Source organism: Mesoplodon mirus, assembly GCF_964341445.2.
Source record: "Mesoplodon mirus genome assembly, chromosome: 5".
NCBI lineage: Eukaryota > Metazoa > Chordata > Mammalia > Artiodactyla > Ziphiidae > Mesoplodon > Mesoplodon mirus.
In genome coordinates this window covers 55,646,657-55,669,227 of record NC_138980.1, presented here as the reverse complement: position 1 = coordinate 55,669,227, position 22,571 = coordinate 55,646,657, and the positions used below count along the sequence as shown (strand labels likewise).

The following is a 22,571-nucleotide window of genomic DNA, read 5'->3' as shown; positions in this document are numbered from 1 at the left end:
CCTGATCCCTTTCTCTGTGGAGCTCTGTGGTCTGAGCCAAGGCGAGGAGAAACAGGTAAGATAGAGATGACGGAAAGTGAGATCAGTACTGTCCGCTCCTCTCTCATCCTGGAGCTGAGCAACTCAAGGGCTTATACTTAGAACAACCTTTGAAATCACCCAGTCTAAGCTCCCATTGGATGCAAGATCCCATCTATTGCACCCCTGTCAAACGGCCACTCCATTTTACTTGAACAGTCCCAGGGTCAGGGAAAGCACTGATACAATTCTCCATGATATACACTTTAATTTTATACCCTTGTGGTTCTCTGTCTGCAGGACAGATTCCTAGAAGTGGGGTTCCTGGGTTAAGGGATGCATACCTTCTACATTTTGGTGACTACACGGGTTGGGCTGATTTGAATCAGCATGTCGGCGTCACGGGGAGACACAATGAAGGAAGGACTTCCTAAGTGTGAATGATGTTCCACAACTGATGAGACTACCTGGGCTGGGGTAAGTGTTCAAGAAGAGACCAGACAGTCAGGATGCTGTAGAAGGGATTACAGCCCTGGTGATGAGACCAGTGCAGCTGATATGATACCTAAGGTCTCTCTGAAATTCGGCCCTGTGGGACAAGGTGGAGAAGCACTCAGAACCTCTCCAGTGTGGTGACTCCCGTAGTGATAGCTCGTTTGTCCCTGACCCTTTTCAACAATAGAAGGTATTTCCCAGGTGAGTCTCAGAGAGCACCAAAGGCTATGAAGGACCAGCTTTGCCTTGCTCTCCCAAAGCACCCTGCCCCGTGTTCTTGAGTCCCTGTAGGTGCTTACCGCTGGGATTTTGGCATCCTCTGTAGTCGCTGCATCTCCAGTTTGGAGCATCGGGGTACTGCTGTAACTGTCTACTGGTGGTCTCAGGATATAGACAAGCTTTTCCCAATGGGCAAAGAGGTCTTTTTGTGCATCGGAAGAGGGGCACAGCTGCAGATAGAAAGTACGGCCTTTAGCAAGATTCAGGCACAGCTGCTGTTTCTCAGGGTTGTGGATGGAGATCTTGACAAACTTCAAGGGAAGCAGTCTGGTGAGCTCTAGGGTCTTCACGGGCTTGCAACCTCTCCCCTTGGTGATCCCCACGCATCTGACATGCTCTTCACCGAGTTTCGTTGGTCGGGCCAGCTGCATGACGTCAGGTAGTGGGAAGAGGGGGCTGGTGGATGCGACACCCACAGTCACCCTTCGGACGCGGTTGTCTAGGTCAATCAGTTCTCCTTTCTTGCTGACCTGGAGAAAGTCGCTCTCCAACATGGGAGCGTACTTGAAAATGTCATACTCTCCTCCCTCGTACAGTTGTCGTTGCAGGACCCCCATGGAGGTCCTCAACACCCCCACTGAACGGTAGCTATTGGCCATGTAATGAGGTAAACTCTCACTGCTCATGGCTCTCTCCGTTCAAGACAGAGCCACCAGCCACAAATTGAGTCTCGGAGAGAGAGAGGGAACGAAAGCAACTCGTCACCTCCCTGCAGGACTCTGCCAGAGTCTCTTGGCCCGACCATATTTATACCGCAAGTCCTTTGTGACCCGTCACCATCACATCGCACACCCCTTTGTTGAGCCTCCAAGTCCCCACCCCCTTGGGGCAGGCTCACCAGCCTCCCCCTAAACCAACCACCATGTCCATAGGGAACAGGCTGACCCTGCCAGGGTATAGGTGTGGGTAGGCTGGCTAGTCTTTGTAATCAAAAGGTTGAGAAAACCCTCCTGCTTTTGTAAATATCTGGGTGGTTTCCAGTCTTGTTGTTGTTACAAATCTCCCTGCAGGGATCATCTTCGTGCTTCTGCTGAATGATGTCCTGGGGATAAAATCCTGGAAGTGGACTGTGTACTTGCTAAGGGCAGGCATCCTATGGGAATTGCTGTTCTCTGTGCCCCCAGCGTATATAACACAGTGCTGGCAGGAACTTAGAAAGAGTGCTGCTACCTGTCAGAGTCCCATTGGTACTGTCATTTCCAGGATATGGAGAATTTTCTCACCCATTTTCTCTTTTCAAGGAGGCTAACTTTTATTTATATTTATATTTATTTTTTTTTACAGTTTTAGAAACTGTTTTTATTGTGAAATATAACACACATTCATGAAAGTGCACAAACCATAAATATATAGCTTAATGAGTAACAAGAAAGTGAGCACCCTTGTAGCTGCCACCCAGAGCAAGAAATAGAAGCCTGCTAGCCCCTCTTCTGCATGCTCCCTCCCCACAAAGGGAACCCAACCTTGGCTTCTATTTTTTTTCTTTTCCTTCTTCTTTTTTATTGACGTATAGTTGATTTACAATGTTGTGTTAATTTCTGTTGTGTTAATTTCTTTTGTTAATTTCTGATTCAGTTTTATGTATATATATATTGTTTTTCATATTCTTTTCCATTATGGTTTACCACAGGTTACTGAATATAGTTTTCTGTGCTCTACAGTAATACCCTGCTGTTTATCCATCCTGTAGTTTGTACCTACTAATCCCAAACTCCCAAACCTTCCCTGTCCCCAACCCCACTGAAAACCACAAGTCTCTTTTCTATGTCTGTGAGTCTTTTTCTGTTTTGCAGATATATTCATTTGCTTCGTACTTTAGAGTCCATGTATAAGTGATATCATATGGTGAGAAATGTTATTTTTTAAGTAGGCTTCCCAGGTGATCCTTATGCATGTGAATGTTGGAGAACTACTGTCTTCCATTGTAAAGTTATGGCATACTGGGGCGGAAAGAGGCCCCCCAGACCTCCTAGCCCAGTGGTTTTCCAACTTGGCTGCTGCACAGTAGAATTATTTGGTGAGTTTTTTAAAACTCCCAGTGCTGGTGGGCTTACTCCACATAAATATCATCAGAATCTCTGGGATTGGGGTCAGGCTATCAATTTTTTTTTTTTTAAAGCTCCCCATGTAACTCCAACATACAACCAAGGGTAAGAATCACTGCAGCGGTCCAATCCATTGGTTTTACAGTTGGGGACCCCGTGGCTGCCCACAGAGGTACCATTACAGAGAGGCAGAGTGACCCAGGAGAGTCAGTGGCCCAGACAGGATAGGAACTCAGGTTTCCTGACTCCTCATTGGTGCTGCTTCTACCATAAAGATTGTGTCCCTTTGTTGAGCCAATGACAACCCTGATCCCCTGTGTTCTGTTTTATCCTACAAAAAGTAAAATAACACCTAATGGTTTGATTTCCTTTCAAGACAGAGAGAGTTTCTGTTTTCATAAGGTGAACCTCTGACCCCAGCTATGGCCTAAAGCTCAGCCCCGGCTGCAGACTTGTCCTCCCTCCACCCTAAGTGCCCTGGAGAAGCCTTGTGGGAAAACAGGCTTCTCTTTCTGTCATTGGCTATGCACATGTGACCTTTGAGCAAGCAACGAAAACCTTTTTCTGTGCTTATTTCCTTGCCTTCTACAGAGTGCACATAACCAAACCAAAGTGCTTTGCTGAGAAAAGGATTGTTTTTCAATAACATAGCCTAGTGCTAGCACAGCACAGACACCCAGTAAATACTTGCTGAATTAAGTAATTAATTCAGCAATGCAAGTATACACATCACACAGTCATTTCCCCCAGCTTATCTTCTCTCCAAATTATTTACATATTAAATCTTATTTCAAAAGATTTGCAACCTTGCAATGAAAATTTCTGTATAGTGCATGTATTTCCAGCCCTAGTGAATGGCTTAATGATACTTAATACATATCTTCTACTACAAAATTTTGTCGAAGAAAATAATTTGAACTATCCCTTAGAATTTGATATAATAGAATTTCCTTTAGACAAGCAGTAATCATATCTTTACTTACCATGAGTCCTTTAGACATTGTGTAAGAGGAGTGGGAAAGAAATTTAAAGGATGAGAATTAAGCTGAACCAATGAAAACATCTCTTGTGTTTTACTGATACATGAATTGAAGTTCTAGATTTTTAAATGTAATGTGTTGCTTTCGTTTTGAAAGATCATTCAATATGAGTAGAACCTACAAGTTGAACTATTCTTTTGTAATTTCTTACTTTCACTCCATTGTACTAACATGCTTAGTTGATAACTTTGAACCATGTGAATTTCCAATGCATGGCCAGGGTTGAAAGCCTATGGCTGTGATGAAGACATGGTCTAGACCTTCACTGACAAATGTTTATTGACATAAGCCAGGTGCTACTATGGACGCTGGGGATTCATTGTCGTCCTGAAAGAGATGCGCTCTCTGCTGTCCTGGGACACACAGTGTGGCAGAGGAGACAGGCATCAAGCGGTGAATGATCGTAGATGGAGATAAGGTTGTAAAAGACAAGGGATGTGATTCTTTAAGAGTCTTTAGTTAAGAAACGTGACCCAGACCAGACAGTCAGGAAGGCATCCCCGAGGAAATGATGACTAAACTCATAGTTAACGTGAAGAGGGAAATGAGCATGGTTCAGGCAGAAGGCACAGAATTTACAAAGGTCCTGTGGTTGGAACAAGCTTGAGTTTGGGGAGCCGAAAGAAAGGTTTTCAGCTGGGCAGCGTCCCAGGCTAAGATGCACGTAGGGTGGTAAAGAGTCAGCCTCAGACTAGAATCACATGGTTGTGTAATATAACCGGACTTGAAGAGTCAGTCTAAAGCTGCAGTTTGAGTCACCATGTGATCTGGATTAGGGCTTAACCAGTACAAAACATACAGCCAACCTCAGGAGTAAGTTCAAGGCCATCCAATCATTCATTTCTTTAACAAACTTACAGTGAGTTTATACTTTGTTCCATGTAGGCTAGAGATGGTCCAGGTAAATGGAGTAGAGGTCAGTGTACAACAGTGGTTAAACCTGTCAGCTGTGGACAGACAACCTGGGACTGCATCGGGACTACAAAATGTGAGAATTTGCTCATGTCATTTAATTTTTCTAAGTTTCTATCTTCTCACCCTTTCAATGGAGGATAATAACAGCTTTTCTAAAGGATGGTCATGAGCATCAAATGAGCCAGTGTGTAAAAAACACTTAGCTTAGTGCCAGACGCATCATAGATATCTAAGTAATATTAGCTACATGCAAACCAGCTGGAAAAAAATCAGAAAAAAATCAATCTTTGTTTCTAAGTCTGGGTTTTAGATGCTGAGAAAACCCCAGTGCATCTCAGGGGACAGCTGGGGAGATGAGGGGAGGTTTCCTGCCAGCTGTATCATCCACCCAGGAGACTCAGCTGGCACCTCTCTTGTCCCTTTAGACAGCTTGCCACTGGCTGGGATGGTGGCAGTGGGCCAGTCACTGAGTGTAAATAGAGTTATCTTTGCAAATTGACATAGCAATGAAATTACCAAACTGCTGTTTATCTTTCTAAATAAAAGACGGATCTTAAGTATATTATACTAAAGTAATTGAAACTCAGAAGCAGATGATGGGGGCTGCTGTGATGTCTACGCTAATGTGAGATTCCACTCTCTGGATCCCTAGTTAGGTATTGGGGGAACATAAGAGAAGAAGGTATGCTTGCAATACCCTGTGCTCAGAACTGTTAAGATGCGCTTGAATCTTAAAGTGACAGCAGCTCACCATTTGGGAAAGTTGCAGGCCCAGGTTCTCTCTAGGGATGCAAATATAGCAACTTGGCTTTCAGTTAAGATTCTGCTGTCCCCATGAGAGAGTCTTCCTAATCCTTCTTCAGAGGTGCTGGCTGGGTAATCAGTCCTTTGTGCTGCACGCTGCAGATGGCTTTGTTTAACCTGAGCTTTATTGCCAGAGCGCTCTGACGCAAGCTCATCTGCTTGGAATCCATGTGCTATCTCCTGTTGTCTGCGTGTGGGGAATTGCAATGCCTCCACGTGGGGTTGGAAGCTGGCGGCAAAGTACAGAGCTGGGAACCTTCATGGGAAATTCCAGAACTGGCTGGTCACCTGGCTTCATTGTTTTTGTCCTTTGCCTTGTCTTAGTGGTGGGTACCTTACAGTGGCTACGAGGGAGGTGGGGGTGGGCTTACCTCCCTTATAACCACATCAGCCCGCACTCCCGTCATGTCCAATCAAAATGATATTTTTTGCGAGATCAGACAACGTAGGGCACGTTCAGGGTGGTACGGCCTTAGATTCAAAATGATATTTTTGATGTGAACAATTACAGATATTTCCTTGACCTTAAAAATGTGAAAGAAAGCAGATTCCTTTTTTTTTCCACTTTAAAAAAACTATTAGTCATGCACCACCCAGGTAAGATGAATGTAGCTTAAGATAAGTGTTGGGCAGATTTCCACCCTAAGTCTCTCGTGAGTCTCCTCCACTGATACCCGTTCATCCTTCTTTGTTAACTCAACAGCACCTTTTGGCTTAGCCCCTAAGCATGGGTATGTAATTCTATCTGGAGATGCTGATTGTCCTCACATCCAGAGAAAACAAGCAAAAGAATGAGTATCTGTGCCAGAAGGTTGGTAACAGAATACTGTCTGAAGAGAATGAGTAATCGAATTTTGCTTGCAGAATATTGGCAACTGAGTAGTATTTGCAGAATATTGACAGTCAAGTGATGTTATTGCTGCTTTTATGATAGAGTTGTTTATGGAGTTCTCATCTTTGGGCTTTCAGTGTGGAATTTTCACTTGAGTGAAGTCTTAGGCTAACATCATTGATGGGCAGGTGGAAGTTGCTGACTTAGGGTGCAGGTGGATTTCTCTGTCATTTCCACCTTGAGTTGAAATTCTCCTCCCTGATGTCCTCATTGAACAAGGACCTTGTGGTGACCTAGAGAATCAAGCAGGACTGTTTCTATTGGGTAACATGCAACAGTGGGGTAATAGTCAAGATGAGACCTGGCTATCACTGTGAAATGCCCATATTACTGAAAGAAGTCAAATGATATTAGTGTTATGATCTGTGATATGGGCTGGATGCCCTCAGTGCCGAATGCAGAAGATAACATTTTCTTTCTTTCTTTCTTCCTTTCTTCCTTTCTTCCTTTCTTTCTTTTCATTGAAAAGCACTGGTAATAAAACCTGGGTTTGGTCTTTGTTCTGAGAACCCCTGAGCTGGGTAACCTTCTCTCTTTGTGCTCAGTTTGCTCACCTGTAAATGAGGTGTTGGACCATATGATCCCTAAGATTCAAATGGACCACAATGTGGCTTGGAGTCCTGAGACCTGGGCTTGAGTCCCACATTTAACACCGACTGGGCAGGTCCTTTCTCTTCTCTGGGCCTCCGTTTCCTATAAGACAGGAAGTTTGGATAAGATGTCTTTAAGATCCCTCTCATTCTGAAGAGTAGACGGACCATCACTCTAGCAGGAAGGCAATGACCAGTTGCTGGTCTCTAAAACACAGCTGCATCATGTTGAGAATCTAATAGAACAGAGTTAACTTACGACACAGAGGATGGTTCATCCAGTTCCCCAGTAGGCACTTTTCCATTTCCTTGGACTACTTTAGACATTCTCAGAGGCTCAGGCCATGCTCGCTGCTCAGCATGGCAGAGCAAATGCAGACAAATGGGATGACATTGAGAATGCTACTTCTGCGCGCACTGAAAGATGTTTGTTTTTTTGTTTTTTTTAAACATCTTTATCGGAGTATAATTGCTTTACAATGGTGTGTTAGTTTCTGCTTTATAACAAAGTGAATCAACTATACATATGCATATATCCCCATATCTCCTCCCTCTTTCATCTCCCTCCCACCCTCCCTATCCCACCCCTCTAGGTGGTCACAAAGCACCAAGCTGATCTCTCTGTGCTCCGTGGCTGCTTCCCACTAGCTATCTATTTTACATTTAGTAGTGTATATATGTCCATGCCACTCTGTCACTTCGTCCCAGCTTCCCCTTCCCCCTCCCCATGTCCTCAAGTACATTCGCTGTGTCTGTGTCTTTATTCCTGTCCTGCCCATAGATGTTTTGAAGTTACCACGTGTTACAGGAGATGAATGTGTATAGTGGGGAGACACGACAAAAGCAACTTAGTTTGATAACAGTTCAAATGAAAAAGTTTTGGGGTGGGGTAGCAAGTTCATGTAAATGCATTACGACAATAGTTAATGGGGTCTTAGCTAGATTCACCTGTATCAATAGGGGAGGGATGGTTACAGCTCCTTGAAGGATGGATGGGTACCCTAACTCTAAACAGATGTCCCCAGAGATGGGATTCAGTTTTGTTTGGAAGGAGAGTATTAATATAATAGGGCACATCTAGGAAGAGATCTAAGAAAGAGGGTAGGTCAAAAACATATATTCTGTAAAGAATAACTGAAGATCCTGGGACTGGGATGATAAGCTAAAAGTGATGAGGAAAGAAACCATGGTAGGGAGGGGGCATGTGACTGCTAGGAGAAGAAGGGAGAAGATTCATGTCCTTCCAGATAAAATAGTAGTCAGTTGTGAGGAGGTAAATACTGGCTGAGGAGAAGAAAAAGTGTTTCTAATTTTACAACAGTGGAAGGGATTTTTGCATTATGCACAGAGCTCCTTATCACTGGAGAGGCTCAGATAGAGGCTGGGTGGTCTATTTTCAGAGACACTGTGTTGGATGGGACAGTTAGCAAGGACACTCTGTTCCAATTCTGTTCTTTTATGGTGGATGCATCATTATGATTAAGCCTTCAAGTTCTAGTTGTGATGTCTCTACTAACTTGCTATGTGACCTTGACCAGGTCATTCAAACTTTCTGGACCTCAGTTTACTGATCTGAAAAATGGAGACAATAACACCTGTCCAACAGTATCCAACAATAATGTTACAGAACCTTGTGAGGATGGAATAATGCATGTGGAAGTGCTTCGAAGAACAGGAAACACTGTGTAAATGATACATTAATGATGTCACAATTTGTCATTCCCCAGACATTGTCTTGCCTGGCAGTCTTAACAACATCATGGCTTTTAAGAGTGGGGGATGAAGTTCTAGACTGCCTGGGTTGGAATCCCAGCTCTGCCTCTTGCTAGATATGTGATCTTTGGTAAATTATTAAACTTGTTGAGCCTCAGTTGCCTGGTCTATATCATGGGGCTGATAGAGATAATATTGATTTCAGAGGGTCATCGTGAGAATTAGAGACATAATACCTGTGAAGTGATTTTCACAGGGCCTGGCACAGAGTATGCCCTGCGTAAGGTTTTGTTCCTTGCACCATTACTATTGGCCTCAGCCAGTACTTATGTCTCCCGCAGTGGATTGTGACACCAGCTGTCACAATCCACTGCAGGAGACGTCCAACTGAGTTATTGGAGTATGTTCCAGACACCTCTTGGAGGGACTTTAGCCCATCTCTGAAGGTCCAAGGCAGCAGAGAACACCCATGTACACCCCTCAAGAGAAATCTAAGCATAGCTACCAAAGTTTGTCAATTTGGCGACCCCAAATGTTTTCTTTTATGTGGAAGCTCATAACATTCCATCCTAAATGTTTCATAATTGCCTCATGAACTATTCACCTGCAACTTAATAACCTTAAATTTTATGGCATTATGGTTTTATGGGAGAAAATCATTACCAACCTGGGACCCAGCTATGAAGAGAAAGTGCTGATGTTAGCAATTTATTTTCACTATACTGTAGACGGTTTTTTCATAACTATGAGACACAGAATATTAATAAAAGAGCCAATATAAAACTAAAAGAGGAGGAAAAAAATCCTTACGTTGCCCTTTCTAAAAAATGTAATATCAAAGCTGTGTTTGCAATATTTTTTCCTGTTGCCAAAAAGCTGACCCACCTCCATTATAGTTGGTGTTGTTTTCTTTGGTGACACCAAAAAATTATTCTTTCTTTTCTTTCCTTATTTATCTGGCCTTTGGCCTTCCTATGCTTTTATCCACTTCTCAGTTATTTAAAAAATCTGTATTAATTCGTCATTTTTAAATTAGTATCATCCTCTCACTATCTCACACCGTCAGGATGTTAGTTTTGGAACATCCTCGGAGTTGTCTAAGCAGGGCATACGGTAATACAGTGGAAAAAGCAGTGATTGAAGATTGAGTCTCGGTCTAGACTCTCACTTAATTGATGCATAAAGTTAGCAATTCAATTATGTTTTCTCAGCGTCAGTTTCCTTATAGATAAGATGGGAAATCCTGAGACGGTCAAGGAATATAATAGGTGAGGCAGCCTTTTAAAGAACTGAGCACTACATACTTGCAAGAAGCTGTCCTAGCAATACAGGGAAGGCAAGGCTGGGTGTTGAAATCACTGAAGCCAGTGGAGGATTGAATAGGAAGATCCAAAGGGAAAGCTGGTCCGTATCAAGCTGGCAGAGAATCCAACTTCTTTCTTCAAGTTTGAGTTTTTGCTAGGAGCAGAAAAGAATAAAGGAAGACCTTTTGTTACTCTAGTATCAGCTAGGGGTGCAACTGTTATTAAAACGCTTTTATTGAAAACCACAGGGTATGTGTGCACTTCTTAGAATCAAGGACAGTGGAAAGACAGCAAAAATTAGGAAAGGTCTATTCCAGTGCCCCCCCCTTTTACAAATGGGACAACTGAGACCTAGTGAGGAGGTAGATTTGGATCATGGTTCTGTGGTGGGTTAGAAGCAGACACTGGGACCTAGTTCTTTGATTTCTAATACTCGGTACTTGTCTGCCCCAGAAAGGGCCACGAATGTACTATAAGTAGGGGCCTGTGGAATGGAGGGCAGGGGGTTACTAATCAAAGCAGAACAGGGCAGACGTTGGGCAGGGTCGGGGCTGAAGAAGAGCTGAGAAATGCGATTCTGCTGTAGGCAAAATGAGCACCACCCACAAGCCAAGCTTAGGAATCAGCAGGGCGTTTTTGGGGTCTGGCTAGACCGTAGTCACCCAATGAAAACAGGAGCCAGTGCCCCAGAGGCTGCACCTCCTCTCCTCCCCACAGTTGGTGCTGACTTCTACTAACATTTTATTGAAATTCTCTGGGTCCTGATTAATTTTCCTGGTTGCTTGCTTTCTTATTGCTCTCCTGACCACAAGATGAGGACAGTGAGTGCTCTAACGAATGTAGTGAGCAGTTGGGCTCAACTCACTTGGTCTAAATGGCTCTCTGTCCTCTGTCTCACAAAGCTTGGGTGGTTTGTCTCCCTTGCATTTTGGGTGGATAATGGGAAATGTCAGCTGCTTGTGTCTGAGAAGCCAGGTATTACCAAGAACTTCCCTTCTGGGGCACCATCTGTAAAAAGATCATTGATTTAGTTACTGGAGGGTCTACCTGTCAGCTAAGAGAGGAAAAGAAGTCACACTTGCTGAGTGTCTGCTGTATGCGAAGCATGTTTCTGTGTCCCTTCTCTCTGGGTTCCTAGAGCATCCTGTGCGTTCTTGTAACACAGACTTGCCAAGGTCTGTTTTCCCAAAAGCACTGGGAGCAACTTGAGGGCGGCACTGTATGTTTCTCAAAGTGCAATTCTCACTCTCGCCATGATGGCCAACTCATAGCAAGTTCTCAATAAATAGGTGCTCAATTAGTGAACGACTGCTGAGCGCTAACTGTAGGCTTTCTTATTCAGTGCTCTCCACCACCCTTACTTCTATTCTTACTTCCATTTTACAGATGACTAAGGCAAGGCTCAGAGGGGCTTGCCGATGGTCACATGTATAATAAGATCTGCATGACATGAAAAAGGCTATGCTATTTCTACTCATTAAACATGCTCTCTACTTCTCGGGAGAGTGTATTATCTCTGGGGACTTGCTCAATTTCAGCCTAGATCCCAATGAAGTGTTGCCTTTGGAAGACATATATATTGGGCTTATCCTTCATGGCAGACAGGTTGCTACAGTATCGAGCTTGTTCAACTTAACATAATGGTGCTGAAAGGAGTATTATGGATAGAGAGGTGGCTTCAGAAAAGGCAACAGTGGATATGGTGGCATGTAAACTGGAGTCTAAGGAATTGTGGTTGTTAGAAGGGAAGATAATTCAGGATCTTCTCTGTACAGTATGACAATTGTCTCTGGCCTTGTCAATGTATACTTGAAAGTATGGACCAAATTAGTTTGATTCTTAGTGGTTATGGGGGTTACCATTGCATGACAGGGCTATGTTAGTTGATAAGGGATTAGAGGCGGGCAAGAAGGGGAGGCCGCAAAACCCTCGCATGTAGAAAGGATCAGAGGAATCGGGGGCAATAGAAAAGGGGCAGGAAGAGGCAGGGATCTGGGAGCCAAATCAAGGATGGACAAATTTAAGTGGAAGACAGAGCATTTTAGTCTGGTGGGCATGGCGGAAGACGGGCTTCTGGAGTCAAGATATTCTCTGGAAACTATACGTAAAACTTGCATATGTGTATTTCACTGGAAAGAGGATACATAGCTTCCACTTTACAAAGGGATCAGCAACTTTTCAGACTTTTGTGAACCACTCCTTGGGACTAAATAAAAGCAAGTTAAGGAGTCTTAGGACCAGAGTTTCAGAATGGGAGGAGGGGGCCCAATAAGTTCCCCTAAATTGCATTTGGAAGATGGATCTATGGGCAGACTATAATAGTGAACATTGATTGAGTGTATGATAGGTTCACAATATGACTTTAAGTCCCCTTTATGATCCCTTTCAATATTATTTCATTCAGTACTCTCGATAGTGCTTTGGGATGCTCATCTGCATTTTACAGATGAGGAAACTGAGGCCCAAAGAGATGATGTAAATCACCCAAAGTCACATCATTTACAAATGACACGGCCATGACTGGAAATGAAAAATCTCCTTCCTGAAACTGTCATCCTAATTATATCCTGTATGGCCCCTTTAGAGGAATAAAAAGAAAATATGCATCAGGGATGGTGGAAGCTTAACATTTTTCCATGTCTTTGTAGGTCACGTGACTGTGGCTCCATGGCTGCCGTTTCCCAAAATGGCCTCAAGCTGAGTACTTGACCTAAGTCTGTGGGATAAGGGCGGGGGATAATTATAGTCCCAGAGAACGACCATGGGGGAGCAACCCCATGGCAGCAGCAGCAGCAGCAGCAGCAGAAAGGTCCTGGAGATTTGGGTGGCTGGGGGAGCCTTCTGTTCATGGAGGAGCTTGAAGAATTCATCTGCAAAGGGGCTTTCTGGATCAGGCTGCTGGAAAGATGGTGAAAGTTGAGGCTCCCCCCTTAGAATTTACCCAGGGAGTTGCACAGATGCCCCTTGCCACCCTTCTCAGTGGCCTTCCCTGGATGCTTCTCTGTTGCTTGAGCAGCAGCACAGGAAAGTGGGCCAAGTGAGGACTTTAGAGTCACACAGTCCTGGGCTCCACCCTCAGCTCTTACCCCTCCTGCCACACATCCTTGGGCAGATTTCTTAAATGTCTTAGAGCTCCCCTTCCCTCCTCTGTGAACCTGGGACAAGGACCACGTAGTACCACCTACCTCAGGGGCTGTTGTGAAGATTAAACGGAAGAATGGGGAGATAGGACCTTGTGTGTAATGAGCCCTCAATACACGGTAGCTATTGATTTCCTCCTCACCCCAAGGAAGATCCATGTCTACCATTTGCAGAAACATTCCTTGACCCAAGTAGGTTCTATTCTCTTGTCAGCTTTCCTTAAATTCCCTTTATTCTAACCTGTCACCTCCAACAGAATATGAACTTGGCTTCTCCCAATTCTACGTAAACTCCACTCTTTCAAGGAGCTAGGAAGACATCTGTTGGCCATCTACAATCATCAAGAGAGAAGGAGAGAGATGGGGTGGGGGCAGAGAGAGAGAGAGAGAGAGAGAGAGAGAAGAACTTTAATCTAGTGGTGTGCTGGAGCCTGCTTGTGTCATCTTATGAAAGCTGATTGTTAAATTTTTAGAATTGTTGTGAGCTGATTGACTTTAGTTTGATAGCTTGAAATTGGCCACGTTGGGAATATTTACACCACAGAAATTGTTAAATATTGAATACTACTGTAATTAGAGCTTTATTTTCTTCAAGGGCCAGTTTTAAAACATTTATCAGCATGTCACAAAATAGCTAAGAGTTGTACAGTATCTGTCACATGCTGTTCTAAAAGCTTGATAGGTACCAACTTAATCCTCATACACACCGTTTGAAGTTATTATTATTATCCCCATTTTACAGACTAGGAAACTGAGAAAGTGAGTTGTCAAAGGTCACATAGCTAGCTAGTGACAGAATTGGGATATAAACTAAGGCTGGCTGGCTGCGAAGCCTGCATTCATAGTTGGCTATACTGCCTCTTGAGGGTTCTTATGGGGATTCAATGACTCGCATAAAGGGCTTGGCCCAGTGCTTGGTATTTAGTAATTGTTTGATAAATATTAGCTGTTACTATTTATATGTGGGATTCTTATTTGAGGTCATGAGAATCTGATGAAAGCTATAGATTGATCCTTTCCCCCTAAAAGATGCACAATATGTACAGTAAACACACACACACACACACACACACACAGAGTGAAGATATTAGGGGACTCATGGACTCTCCAATGCTCATTGGTCCTACGTTTACCTTCCTGGGCCCCTGCCGTAAATCAGCCGGCTGCTTCTATTTCTCCACAGTCTTTGAGCGCTCCAAAGATAGGGATCCAATTCCCTTTGTGATTCTCTTTTTCTAGAGGAGCATTCCACATTTCTTCAACTCATCTTTGGGGACTGTTTGTGTCCCCCACCCAAGCCACTCGCTCCCCTGTGGACGTGCTCTGATTCACTTTGCATTTCTCCCAGCGTGGGATCCGGAACTGGGTAGTCTTAGAGTCTCCCTGATTGTTCCTGATCTCTCTGACAACTGATATTTTTTCTAGTCTCATTTTGCCTCAGGTGTCCTGCCTCCAGGGGACTTTACCCATTTTCTGGCATCTGGGATATAAAGTTGAGCTCTAGTTATACCACCGCTAACTTCACACACACACTGCATGGCACACCCTACAAACACACAACGGGAAAAGAATTCTGAATGTGTGAACACACATCTTGAAGCTTCTTGACTTGCTTCATCTGGACGTCAGTGAGCTGGAGACATCTACGTTGGTCTCCTCCTGCCTTTTAAACTTTCCTTGTCACCCCTGTTCCTCTTCCTAAACCCCTAACCCCTGCCAGCATGCCTGCTCTCCAGACCTTGAGTGCAGCTTACTTTGACCTGAAGAAAGAAGAAGAACAGCTAATTACTTCGTCTTTCAATAGGTCAGAAATTTTGTGTACGTTATCTCATTCAAGTAAACCCACGCAAAAAGCCCATGAAGTAGGGCTTTTAAAGGAAACTGAAGCTCAGAGATGTTAAGTAACTTGTCCAAGGCTTCACAGCTAATAACTGGAATTCAACCTCTATCTGGTAACTCTAGGTTTGCACGCTCTTCCTCGTTATGCACGGATTCCTTTTCCTACGTAATAGCATTTACTAGTGCCCCTTCCCCTGAAACTCTACCCTTATCAGCGAGCTTTGGAAGTTTACAGTGTTTATAAGATTTAAAGGGATTTCAGTCACTGGGCACTGGGGAAATTCTTGCAGGTGAAGGATCTTCACAATGCTGCCACACAGGTGTTTCCTCCCCCACCAGCCTTGTGGCCCACAGACTAGGTGGGAGCAGGCTACAGCCCCTCTTGCTTTTCTTTCCACCTCAGGGGGAAACGGGTTAACCCCCTTATGGAAAATAAAGTCAGCCTTCCTTGCAAGGGTCCCTGAGCTGGATTTCTGATAGTCCAGGAAGCCATTTAAATAAGAACCTCGGTGTTGAAAACCTGCCAGGTAGGCATCCTTCTAGCTTTCTGTGGCTAACCAGCGGCCCCTAGTGGCCAGTGGCTCCAAGTGCCGTGAGCGGGGAGCTTTGGCTGTTTCTGCGCTCACCTCTGGCTCTGCCCTGCTCCGTTTTCAAACACTGGATTAATGCCCCAATCAGCATATTTTGCAGTGTTGGGACAGCCAAATGGTGGAGTCTAAAACTCTGGGCAAAGAGGGCATGACGATGGGTGATCTTACCTGTAAAATCAGGAACCAGGCTGTCCCTAAAATCTTTCTCTTTTGAATATTGCAGACCACAAACCTAGCAGGTAGACAATACTATTATCCCCGTTTAGCTGCTGGGTAAACGCAGGGCAGAGAGTTGAAGTAGCCAGGGACACACTGGTTAGTGGGAAAGAACAGTCAGGTTTCTGTGAGCACAGATTCTCAATTTGCCAGGCAGGCCTAAGGCAGCGTGTGTGTGTGTGTGTGTGTGTGTGTGTTGTGTTGGCATGACTGTGGTCTGGTTTTGGGAATAATACCGACAGCTGGCATTTAAGAATTCATCCTGAGGCAGGCAAGTGGTAAATGCTCTTATGTGGAATTCCCCCTTCAGTCTTCCCAGCTGCCCTGTGAGATACACATCTCCAATGTACAAATGGGAATGTGGCTTCTCGGCAGGGCCCAAACTGCCAGAGGTCATACAGATTAAAGGAGGAGCCGGGAATTAGGACCCAGCTTGTTCAACACCAAAGCAATGGCTTGAATTTACCTTCGTGTATTGCATGAGAGTTCTCCTTGTAGCCAATCTAGGTTGTTGGTCCTTAGTACTCATTCACCTGCCATATTTCCCCCACTCCCTCCTGCTTGGCTTGGTGCTAATGAGAGTTTCGGCTGGTAAGAGCCCAGGGGACTGTGGATGTCTATTCGTCAGTTTCTCTCCGAACATAGACTTTGTATTTGGGAGGAAGTCCACTCCTCTTTGTGTGTCTGATGCTCTCAGCCATCCTCTCTGATGCTAGTGGGTGGTGGGCGGGATGGGACTCGGTCATTTCCTGGAGCCCTGGAGGGTTTCCATTGGGGAGGCACATGGAGACAGTATAACATGGTGGTCATGAGGCAGGCTTTGGAGTCCTGAGACACTGAACAGCTACTAAACCATTTAAGACTCAGTTTCCTCGTCCACTAAGTGGACACAATAGTGCCTATCTCATAGGGCCATTGCAGGAATGAAATAAGACACATACATATGATATTCTTAGTACAGCACCTGTCACAGGGTAAGTCTCCCTACTGTGTTCATGAGCAAAGGAACACATGGTAACATGATCTGTTTCCTTAGGAAGGGTGCCAACAACATCACTAACCATCAAGAGATCTGGCCCCTTGTTAGGTGTTAGCCGGTGAGATTAAGTGGTTTCCCTTGCAACATAAAGCAATTGACTTAGGGTTGTAGCAAGAACAATGTGCTGGTGGAAGACAGCCGATGCCAAGGAGTCCCCCTCCCACAGGGATAAAATGGCTGGCAGGAGACAAACGATGACAAAGCCTTTATTGGGAACCATGATACCCAAATTCCTTGGCAGGAGAGTAGTGAGTCTTGGGAGCAACAGGGGATATAGCCACGGAAGGATTAATTGGCCTCAAAAAGAATTGCCGGGGCTTCCCTGGTTGAGCAGTGGTTAAGAATCCGCCTGCCAATGCGGGGGACACGGGTTCGAGCCCTAGTCCAGGAAGATCCCACATGCCACAGAGCAACTAAGCGCACGCTCCACAACTACTGAGCCTGCGCTCTAGAACCCATGTGCCACAACTACTGAGCATGTGTGCCACGACTACTGAAGCCCACACACCTAGAGCCCGTACTCTGCAACAAGAGAAGCCACTGCAATGAGAAGCCCGCACAGGGCAGCAAAGACCCAATGGAGCCAAAAATAAATAAATAAAATTAAATTTAAAAAAAGGAATTGCTGTGACTTAATAGCTTTATTGAATCCATGGTTTTTAGCCCATTGATTCCTGTTTGCTTTCATTCAGGGCTGTGCAGGAGCGATACCATTGCTTTGCCTGGTCATATGGATTAGCCAAGATCCCTCCTGCTGTGGCCTTGCGTTTGTCCTTCTTCACATATGTCACCGTTCCCTCCTTGCCCCCTGCTTTTTTTTTTTTTTTTTTTTTTTTTTGCGGTACGCGGGCCTCTCACTGTTGTGGCCTCTCTCGTTGCGGAGCACAGGCTCCGGAGCCATGGCTCACGGGCCCAGCCGCTCTGCGGCATGTGGGGTCCTCCCGGACCGGGGCACGAACCCGTGTCCCCTGCATCGGCAGGCAGACTCCCAACCACTGCGCACCAGGGAAGCCCGAAGCTGAGCTCTTGAACTGGAGTGACTCTTCAGAGAGGGTCTGTTTTGGGCTACGATGGCCTGACCTTCACACTCCACATCAATCATTTCTTGCCGTGCACCTCGGGTGAGGAACCCAGGCAATTTCCAAACTCACTGCCAGCTGAAGGCTTTCTGTGGGATGCACCCCCAGCAGCTGGGGCCACAAGTCCTTCGTTGAAGAAATGCACCCCACGTGGATATTTCAAATGGAACGGTGTCTTTCAAAGCATACCCTCCAATCTCCTCATTATATAGATCCTGTGGCCCAAAATAGGAAGTAACATAAAGTCCCATATTAACAACCCCCCCAGCCAAATACTTCTTTTCACAGAAGCCACAGTACCCTCCACAAAGTGCACATTTGATCAGGCCACTCCCCTATTGAAAACATATCATGGCTTTGCCTCACTCCAAGGTCAGAAATCAAAATCCTTTAAATGGACCTCAAAGCCTTGCATGGCGTGGCCCCTGCTGTGTTCCCCAGCATCACATCACGCTTGCTGTGCCAGCCACGACACTGCCTTCAATATGCCTCCCACCATAGCACATCTTCAACAATCCTGTGAATGACCTTATTTTGCTGTAGGGAAAAAAACCCTTTCTAGTATGTATGTGTGTTGCCAGACTTGAAGTTTGGGACATTGGTTCGTTTGTAATCAACCATCCATTGCCTAATTGCACTTGCAGCTGCAGAATTGCTACCACGGTGATGAATATTGCTGTCCAAACTATTGGCCTTGATCTGATAGGGTGTACTGACTTGATACCCAAATTGATGTCTCCCTCCAGAGGAAGATGCCTGTTGCTTTGAAATACGTAGGTATCTGTGCATGTGCCTCTTGATGAACTGTCAAGATAGAAAAGGAAATCCAGAGCAAGTGCCAGGCGGGGCACGTTGCGGTGGGCAAGTCCCCACCTCCACTTTACTACTGCACTGGAGGTGTAAATTGTGTCAACTGTGGGTCTGCTCAGCGAACGCCCTGCATAGTGGACTGACTAGGTTCACGTTAAAGAAGTCCTTTGGGGTGAGGGAGTGAGAATGCCTAATACAGGCTAAGAAAGACAAAAGGTAAAGCCAAGGGTACAGAATCCTAAGATGAAGCTGTTTGAAGTAGGCTGATTCAGCCTCTGGCAGAGTGAAAATCTGGGGCTCTGAGGCAAAGGCTTTGGAAAGAGTTCCCCTTTATCTCCCTCCTCTACCCCGTAACTCCTCACATTTCCGGAAGGCTTCCCCCAAATCCCTCTCAGGTCTTAGAGAACATGGCTCTTTCTCTCCTCTTACCAAGACCCACTGCTTCAAGAGTGAACTCCAAGGACACATTGATCCCCACAATCTATTGGTCTTTGTGTATCGGAAATCACAAGATGGGATTTTCCAGCCACCCACCAGAGCAACTGAGAAGGGCTTCCTCTCATCCTCCCAAGCTACCACTCCTCCCAGAATCCGTATCTTATTTCTCACCTCCTCCACCTCTACCACTTAATTTGCTCTGCAGAGAAAGTCCCTAAGTTTTACTGGAAACCCAACTTCCATCCTAGTAGACCCTGTTGTCACAGAAGGGAATGAGCAGAGAATTGCAAGGCTAGCAGATGACTCCCCGGTTCATACAAAGACACATGGGGCTTCCCTGGTGGCGCAGTGGTTGGGAGTCCGCCTGCCGATGCAGGGGACACGGGTTCGTGTCCCTGTCCGGGAAGATCCTACGTGCCATGGGGCCGCTGGGCCCGTGAGCCATGGCCGCTGAGCCTGTGCATCCGGAGCCCGTGCTCCACAATGGGAGAGGCCACAGCAGCGAGAGGCCCGCATACCGCAAAAAAACAAAAAAAAACCCAAAACAAAAAACACACATGGTTCTCAGAGGCATTCTTCTCAAATCCAACGGTTGTTAACTGTTATCAACAGTTACTCTAATCCAACTGTTATCAACTGTTGTTAACAATTCAATGATTTTCATGGACTCATGAAATTTATTTACAACTTTTTTTTAAATTGGAAAGACTTTTTTATGATGGACATTTAAAAATGCATAATCTCAGTATGAAATGAGATTTCATAATCTCATTTATGATTTTTTTATTTTTAGAATCACTTTCCACATGAATACATAATTTGCATAGTTCATCAGTACAGAGCATTTTGGATTATTCTGTTATTCCTTAACAATATATCTAAACCTTTCTTGTGTTCCTGGATAGTGAGTATTTATGTCCCTTAGTTTCTTTATGTTATAGTTCTTGAAAGATATCTTTCAGACTTTGTCATCCATCTCTTGTGCATATATTGAAAGGAAAACAACAGTGAAACAAATTGGTTGAGATATTTCTAAGGCAGTGACTGCCACTTGGCTGACAGCAGTATAAAAATCATCCTGATGTCAGAGATGTTAAAATAAAATGGAAACGATAATACATTCCCATGGACATACCGCTTTGCATAATAGCTTTTCCTCCCAGACCATCCCTCCCTTCTTTTTACCCTACAGAAATCCAGTATTGTGAATTTTGTGTTTATCGTGTCCTTGTTTTTTTCTCCCCTTTTAGCAAATGTGTGCTAAACATGGAAGCCAACCGGGGCTTTGTCTGCCTCTCAATGGTCATGTGTGAGCCTTGTTTCTGAACCAGGAATGACTCTGAAGCTCCTAAAGCAGGAGAGGATCTTACTGGATGTCTTACTTAGAGTCCCTGAACTGGTGGCGGACTGGCTGTTCCTCAGTTTGCGAGCTGTCCTCCCGTCCTTCGTCAGCTTTGGAGTTTCCATGGCCAGATGAGGACCAGTGGGAGGATGATTTCTGGGTCTTGTCCCCTCCTGTCCTGTGGTGACCTTCACGTGTCCTGCGGTGATGGGAACTTTTCCTCGATGAAGACGTGTCCTTCTTTTCTTTTTTTCTCTCCAGGCTTCATCCCTGGGGTGGAAGCCCTTCTGGCTTCCATCCCGTTCAGACATGTAGCCTTCGGTCTGCAAGGTGGAGACCACAGGGTCTGCGACCTTCCCTTCAGCTCTTCCAGCAGCAGGCTTGCTGGTTGTGACTGCAACTGGCAACACCATGCTCATGCTGCTCTCTGGACCATCTGCCCCCGTCGAGGATGTGCTGGCATCATCCGCCAAGACCAGGTTCGTGTGCTGCAAGGATAAGCTAGCAGCACCTGCAGTGTCCTTGCCGGATCCGCTTTCTCCTGGATCCTTGATGGTGGCTCCCGGCAGACCGGTGGTCATCCCTGCCGCTGATCCTTGGGCGCTTTTCACGGCTGCAGTTGATCCATGGGGGGCACCTGCAATGGCCTCGCCGGATCCGCTTTCCCCTGGATCCTTGATGGTGGCTCCAGCCAGGCCCATGGCCATTCCTGCCGCTGATCCTTCGGCGCTTTTCACGGCTGCAGTTGATCCATGGGGGGCACCTGCAATGGCCTCGCCGGATCCGCTTTCTCCTGGATCCTTGATAATGGCTCCCGCCAGGCCCATGGTCATTCCTGCCGCTGAATACTTCGGCGCTATTCACGGCTGCACTTGATCTATGGGGGCACCTGCAATGGCCTCGCCGGATCCGCTTTCTCCTGGATCCTTGATAATGGCTCCCGCCAGGCCCATGGACATCCCTGCCGCTGAATACTTCGGCACTTTTCACGGCTGCAGTTGATCCATGGGGGGCACCTGCAATGGCCCCACCGGATCCGCTTTCTCCTGGATCCTTGATGGTGGCTCCCGCCAGACCGGTGGTCATCCCGGCCGCTGATCCTTGGGCGCTTTTCACGGCTGCAGTTGATCCATGGGGGGCACCTGCAATGGCCTCGCCGGATCCGCTTTCTCCTGGATCCTTGATAATGGCTCCCGCCAGGCCCATGGTCATTCCTGCCGCTGAATACTTCGGCGCTTTTCATGGCTGCACTTGATCTATGGGGGCACCTGCAATGGCCTCGCCGGATCCGCTTTCTCCTGGATCCTTGATAATGGCTCCCGCCAGGCCCATGGACATCCCTGCCGCTGATCCTTGGGCGCTTTTCACGGCTGCAGTTGATCCATGGGGGGCACCTGCAATGGCCCCACCGGATCCGCTTTCTCCTGGATCCTTGATGGTGGCTCCCGCTAGACCGGTGGTCATCCCTGCCGCTGATCCTTGGGCGCTTTTCACGGCTGCAGTTGATACATGGGGGGCACCTGCCATGGCCTCGCCGGAACCGCTTTCTCCTGTATCCGTGATGGTGGCTCCCGCCAGGCCGATGGATATCCCTGCCGCTGATCCTTGGGCGCTTTTCACGGCTGCAGTTGATCCATGGAGGCCACCTGCAATGGCCTCGCCGGATCCGCTTTCTCCTGGATCCTTGATAATGGCTCCCGCCAGGCCCATGGACATCCCTGCCGCTGATCCTTGGGCGCTTTTCACGGCTGCAGTTGATCCATGGGGGGCACCTGCAATGGCCCCACCGGATCCGCTTTCTCCTGGATCCTTGATGGTGGCTCCCGCCAGACCGGTGGTCATCCCTGCCGCTGATCCTTGGGCGCTTTTCACGGCTGCAGTTGATCCATGGGGGGCACCTGCCATGGCCTCGCCGGAACCGCTTTCTCCTGTATCCGTGATGGTGGCTCCCGCCAGGCCGATGGATATCCCTGCTGCTGATCC

General features: G+C 46.2%; 1 long non-coding RNA gene across 1 annotated transcript; it reads left to right on the top strand.

Annotated features, from left to right (window-relative positions):
• The first annotated feature begins 374 nt into the window (after nucleotides 1–374).
• LOC309805576 lies at nucleotides 375–20,925 on the top strand. Its single transcript, XR_014294267.1, has 2 exons — nucleotides 375–495; nucleotides 20,497–20,925. It is a non-coding gene; the product is annotated as an uncharacterized lncRNA (long non-coding RNA).
• Nucleotides 20,926–22,571: the final 1,646 nt, after the last annotated feature.